This window comes from Gorilla gorilla, chromosome 17 (assembly GCF_029281585.2).
Source record: "Gorilla gorilla gorilla isolate KB3781 chromosome 17, NHGRI_mGorGor1-v2.1_pri, whole genome shotgun sequence".
Taxonomy (NCBI): domain Eukaryota; kingdom Metazoa; phylum Chordata; class Mammalia; order Primates; family Hominidae; genus Gorilla; species Gorilla gorilla.
In genome coordinates this window covers 37,960,759-37,967,244 of record NC_073241.2, presented here as the reverse complement: position 1 = coordinate 37,967,244, position 6,486 = coordinate 37,960,759, and the positions used below count along the sequence as shown (strand labels likewise).

At 51.6% G+C, this 6,486-nt stretch overlaps 1 non-coding gene across 1 annotated transcript; it reads right to left on the bottom strand.

Moving 5' to 3' along the window:
• Window positions 1-4,038: 4,038 nt before the first annotated feature.
• Window positions 4,039-4,142, bottom strand: LOC115931533 (U6 spliceosomal RNA). Its single transcript, XR_004068004.1, has one exon. It is a non-coding gene; the product is annotated as a U6 spliceosomal RNA (small nuclear RNA).
• Window positions 4,143-6,486: the final 2,344 nt, after the last annotated feature.

Below are 6,486 nucleotides of genomic sequence, written 5' to 3'. Positions count from 1 at the left end.
TGCCCACAGATGAGGCTGGCCCTGCCCAGAGCCCCATGCTCAGCCCTGTGCTGGAAGGTTCTGTGTGCCTCAGGTATGTCCCATCCAGACAGACTGGAGAGATGCTAGACTGAGAGAGCTTTCATTAGAAGGATTTTAATAGACGTTAAAATATATTTCTGTCACTTGTGCCTCACTTCTCAACTTCTTCTCTACTAACAGTTATAATCATCATGACTGCAACTCAAAGTCCTTACCAAGACCCTCTTTGAATGAGAAAGCTCTGCCATGCCTTCCCTGTCATCATCCACTCTTGCAGCACAGCTGGCTCTCTGTATCTGTGGGTTCTACACCGATGGATTCAACTGACAGTGGATCAGAAATACCCAGAAAAAAAATTACATCTCTACTGAACGCATATGGCCTTTGTTTTTCATCATTATTCCCTAAACTATACAGCATAACTATTTACATGGTATTTACATTGTGTTGGGTATAAGTAATCTAGAGATGATTTAAAGTATACAGCAGGTTAGAAGCAAATGCTAAGCCCTTTTATATAAGGATTTAAGCATCCTTGGATTTTGGCATCCGAAGGAGATCCTGAAACAACTGCCGCAAGAATACCGAGAGCCAACTGTACTGTCCTAACACCTCTGTGTCCTCCCATCTTCCACGTGGTGCCGTCATCCACTTCCTAAAATCTCTTCCATGCATTTTATACTTTCTATCTTGGCTGCAATTCCCCATCTGTTCACGTATGGTGTCCACTTTTCCACTAGATCGTCAACATGTTTGTCATAGTTGTTTTAAAGTCCTATTGGATAGTTCCAACATCTGGGCCAGGCCTGGGGTTGGTTCTGCCGATTGCTCTGTCTCCAAACAATAGGTTGGGTTTTCTCTTGCCTTTTCCTATAACTTTTGTAGAGAAAAACTGAAGAGATTGGGATGAATGATATTGATGCCTGGAAATGGGCGTGCCTCTTGTCTTGTATGGACATCACATCGGTGTGAGAGTTGGAGTTCATCTGGCCAGTGGTGAGCTGGGCTTGGGTCTTATGGTGGTGGTAGTTACCCTCAGAGGCAAAATCCCCTCCAGCAGTGGCCGCTGTGACCCTGGGCTTTATTTATGTTGACTCTGGGCTGTCAGATGGTTGTTTTTCTTTAAGAGTTTTACTGAGATCACCTACCATACAACTGACCCATTTAAAGCATTCAATGGTTTTTAATGTAGTCACAGATTTGTGCACCCATCACCAAAATCAATTTTAGAACATTTTCATCACCCAAAAAGAAACCTCACTACCCTCGCCTGTACCTGCCACTCTCCCGACCCTACCCAGGCCCTGACAGCCCCTCCTCTACTTTCTCTCTGCTTTCTGTCCTGCTCCTTTCATAGAAATGGACTCATATAGCATGCAGCCCCCTGCGCCTGGCATCCTTCACTCAGCACTCTGCTGTCCAGGCTCATCCTGTCTCGCACGCGTCAGTGCTTTGTTCCCCCTTATCGCAGCACAGTACTGCATTGTGTGGGTGTCTGTGGGGCGAGGGGTTCTCCCCACTCCTGCTCCATCCTCAGCTCTCCTGTCCCTGCTTGGCTGGCCCCAGAGGAGGCCTCCCTCCATGCTCTGGCTTGGCATTCAGTGTTTAACTCCTGGTGGAGGCTGGGGAGATGCCAGGTTCTCCTGGTCCAGTCTTCTCCTGGTCAGGCCCCCTGAGCCTGGGCCTGAGGCTTTCTCAGTGCCCTAGGGGCACCCTCCAGGCCATCACACTCTACCTGGCACTATGGGGAGTGGCCTGGCCCTGCAAGGGAGCTCAGCTGGGGGAGCATAGCAGCCGTATCTGCATGCCTGCCCCTCTCACCAAAGCCCAGTGGAGGCCCTGGGAAAAGAGCTGCTAAGGGTTGGGTTCCCGTGTCTGGGGCTTCCAGGCCCTCTGAATGGTGCGACGAGCACACACACGTTGCTCATGGAGCCTGTTAGCATTTGAGACACTCTCCTTCCCACTTTAGGAGCCAGCTTGCCCCTGCTGGGCTTTGCCAAAAGTGGAATAGGTTGCATCTCCTCTCTCCTGGAAAGGCCCTGTCCCTCCTTGGAATTTAGCTGGAACTCAATGCCCACCAGGCCTGTGCCCACTGCTGTCACCCTATCTGTGGCACTCTGGGACAGCTATTTGGGGCAGGGTCTAGCTCTTTGTATCCCTAGAGCCAAGAACAATGCATGGTATGCAATTGACACTTAATATATGTGTACTGCATGAAAGAGAACTGATAAATTAGTGATTCTTAAACAGGGGTACACGGCAAGATTTCCGGGGAGTGAACCCCCCACCACATCATCCCCACCCCACCTCACTTGGAAGCACTGTCAGCCTTTGATTCAAGCCAGGGGGTCCCTGGGTCGGGCTCCCCCAGCATGAGTCCCCCACAGAGTGAGCCGCGTGCAAGGCCAAGGAGATTTGCCTCTGTGTTGTAGGCCTCCCTCTGGGCACCCACCCTGGAACTCTCGGAGCCCTGGGCCTGCACCCAGGGATGTGGGCCCCACCGGCCTCCCTGCAGCAGGCCTCACCACCAGCATGTGTGCCCCCGCCAGCTCAGGGAGGGTAACCGCTTGGACGTATAGAGCCAGATGTTCACTGTGTTCAAACAGGGCCCCATGGTGCAAACAGGAGTTGCTAAAGATAAGAGGATCAGGTTGAGGGCTGGGGCCAGCTCTCCAATGTGGTCCAAATCAGCAGAGAATTCTGAACGATCCATCAGGAAGTTCTCAATTCAAACCTGGCCTACTAGAGTGACATGAAAGTACATGTTTGTCAAAGCATGAAAATAAAACATACTATTAGTAATATTCCATAACTTTAAACACAGTCATGTGCCCTGTGGGCCCCCATCTGCATACTTACCCTGGGCCCTGCAGATGTAGGGAGGGCCTGTGGTCCACACCCAGCCTCCAGCGAGGGTTGTCTTGCCTGTTTCGCACACCACTCTCAGCGTTGGGTGCTCTGGGATCCCACGTTACAGCTGAGGGTCGCAAGGTGCACCGAGGCCAGTCATATGAACTACTGGCCAGTCATAAAGCACATGACTCTAGAGTCAGGCCCACCCCAGCAGTCTGACCTGACAGCCCCGCACTTTGCAGCTTCCCAGAGCCCCGCTGGGTTGTCCCTGTCCCAGGCACTCCCTGGGACTCTCTGGAACAGGCTCCTCTCATAGCCATTTGGCCTGTGAGCATGGTTCTCTGGTTGATCAAATATTATTATTTTAATACTCTATGTGAAATATTATTTTTCTTTAAAAAAAATTTTGGCCGGGTGCAGTGGCTCATGCCTGTAATCCCAGCACTTTGGGAGGCTTAGGTGGGCAGATCACGAGGTCAGCAGATCGAGACCATCCTGGCTAACACGGTGAAACCCCATCTCCACTAAAAATACAAAAAATTAGCCAGACGTGGTGGCGGGCGCCTGTAGTCCCAGCTACTCCGGAGGCTGAGGCAGGAGAATGGCTTGAACCTGAGAGGTGGAGCTTGCAGTGAGCTGAGATCACGCCACTGCACTCCAGCCTGGGTGACAGAGCAAGACTCCGTCTAAAAAAAAAAAAAAAAGGAAGAAAATGGACAAGTCAACAGCCAAGTAGGGCATGTACTTTGTAGGTAAAAAGTCTGCCCAGTAGCTGTTTGGGTGACAGTGTTTTTGCTTACTGGCATCCACTTCTGTCCTTTTTCCAAGATCATGAAATGCGTCTCAAAAAAAAAAAATTTTTTTTTAGGCCAGGCACCGTGGCTCACACCTGTAATCCCAGCACTTTGGGAGGCTGAGGCAGGAGGATTACCTGAGGTCAGGAGTTCAAGACCAGCCTGGCCAACATGGTGAAACCCCGCCTCTACTAATAATACAAAAACTAGCTGGGTGTGGTGATGTGCGCCTGTAATTCCAGCTATTCGGGAGGCTGAGGCAAGAGAATCACTTGAACCCAGGAGGCGGAGGTTTCAGTGAGCCAAGATTGCACCACTGCACTCCAGCCTGAGCGACAGAGTGAAACTGTGTCTCAAAATAAATAAATAAATAAATATGAAACGCTTCATGAATTTGCATGTCATCTTTGTGCAGGGCCACGTTAATCTTCTCTGTATCATTCCAATTCTAGTATACTGCTGCCAAAGCAAGCACGAAATATTATTTTTCAAAAGAATTAGAACCCAAGAGAATACATTTAACTTGACTGCGCAAACACAGTCTAGTGTTTAGCAGGTCCCCAGGCCGCCTTTATAAACTTTGACTCCCCCATTTGTAACCAAGACTGCTCAGGCCGACTGACCTAAGAACACCATGGATCATGGTTACATTCATCCACCCATCGATACTGGCCCCTGTGCCCACTAGCCAGATCAGGAGGACCATGGCTGCCCTTTCCAGGAGAACCTACAGAGAGTAAATTCTGACAACGCTTCACTGAAGGCGCCAGATAGCAGGAGAGCTTATTCTCAGCCTAACTCAGAACTGATGCCTGCTTGCCTGGCCTGCTGCTGGGAGCCACAGGTTCCCTTCCCCAGCGAGGCAGTGGGGAGCAGGAAGTGTGTTCCAGTCCTTGAAGTCCATGTGGCAACTCCCATGGCCTAGAGAGAGTCAATACTGGGGCACCCCAGCCTTCCCATGGCACCCTCCCACTCTCCACTTCTTGTCCCGGCCTCTGCCTCTCTCTGCACAGTTGGCAGGTGAAATATCCACTTCTTTCTGGAGAAACTCCATATTTTATCCACCAAGAGCAACGTCACATAAAAACACCAGGGTCTGATGTCATTCATTTTTCCAGATTTGGGGGTTTAGTTGAAAATAACACCACTCACGGCCATTACCAGCCTAGTTCAAGAGCCCGATCGGCCCCTCCGGGTCCCCTTCCCCAGGGACTTCTCAGCATTTGGAGAGGATGAGACCCTCCTGTCTTCTTCCTTGGTGCAGCCCAGAAAAGGGCGAGAGAGGAAGAAACACTCATCAGCCATCTCCCATGGTCCAGGTGTGTGTAAACACCAGCATTCAAATCTGGGCAGTGAGCCCGGAATCCTCTCTACACATGCATGAAACAGAAGGAGGCGTTCAGAGAAGCAAGACTGTGATCAAAGGCACAGAAGAGACAGGCAAGAGGAGGAGGAAAGTGAGCAGACAGGAGTGCACGGGTAATGTGGCTCGCCCAGAGCACCAAGTCATGAACGCCATCACTGCCTTCCACCCAGGTGAGGGGCCTTGTCCTTGCCTGCCCCCTCCCTACAGGGCCACTGGGATGAGCCCACAGCTCCTAGATGGCACCTCAGCCCCCAGACCTCAGGAGTCCCTGCCCAGACCTCCCCAAACCTACTCCTAGGGCCCCTTCTTCCCGCAGGGTGGCCTGGGATGGCTGTGAGTGGGTGAGGACTGAAGTGTCCACAGGCATGTACTGGAGACCCATCTCGGTGTGGGACAGAATTGGAGGTGGGGAGAAAGGCGGGTGTTGAAAGTGAGGACTGCAGGCTGAGACCAGGCCCCACACTTCCACGCCCTGATGCAAATCAACGAGGAGCCCAAGAAGTCTACTGATTTCTTTTTTATTTTATTTTATTTTTATTGAGATGCGGTCTCACTCTGTCACCCTGGCTGGAGTGCAGTGACATGATCACAGCTCACAGCAACCTCCACCTCCCAGGTTCAAGCAATCAATCCTCCCACCTCAGACTCTGGAGTAGCTGGGTACAGGCATGTACCACCATGCCTGGCTAATTTCTTAATTTTTTGTAGAGACAAGGGTCTCACTATAATGCCCAGGCTGGTCTCGAGGTCCTGGGCTCAAGCAATCCTGCCATGTCAGCTTTGGAAGTTTTGGGATTACAGGCGTGAACCACTGTGCCCGGCCTAGCCTGAGAATTCTAAACTGGAACCTGGCTTTCCAGATACCATGGTGTATTTTTTAAGGTAGGAGAAGAGAATGTGTCCTCTACGCATTTTTAAGTTTGGTTTGCGGCTTGTGTGCATTTGGACACACCGCGTCACAAACAGCCTCGCCCAGGAGGAGCGAGGGCCACAGATCGGGAGGGTAGGGGGCCCAGAGCCTGGAGAGCCCCAGGCCGGGCTCACAGGTCAGGGCTTCACCTGCCGGCTCCCAGAAGGGAGTGGCCAACAGACACCAGGGAAGTCAGGGCTGGGATTCAAAGAGAGGCCAAGGCTGCAGAGAGACTGGGAGCCACTTTAGGAAAGAAACGTGAATTCAGGCTTTGCACAGCAGAACTGTCCCCATGTCCTGGGGAGGCCTTGGTTCATTCTGCGGGGAAATCCCTTGTGTCTTGCGGGGCCCCACCTCTGATGAGAGGGAAGGGAGATAAGCTTTGCAGGGGGAAGGTTTCCTCCCGGTCTCCGCACTCTTCGAGCACTGAGTTTCTCCAGACAAAGCGCACTCCGCGGGCACCAATCCCTGCAGACAGCGCAGAGCGCACAGCGAGCAGAAGCCCAGAAACCAGCAGGTCGGCTTGTCCCTTGTCAAATCCA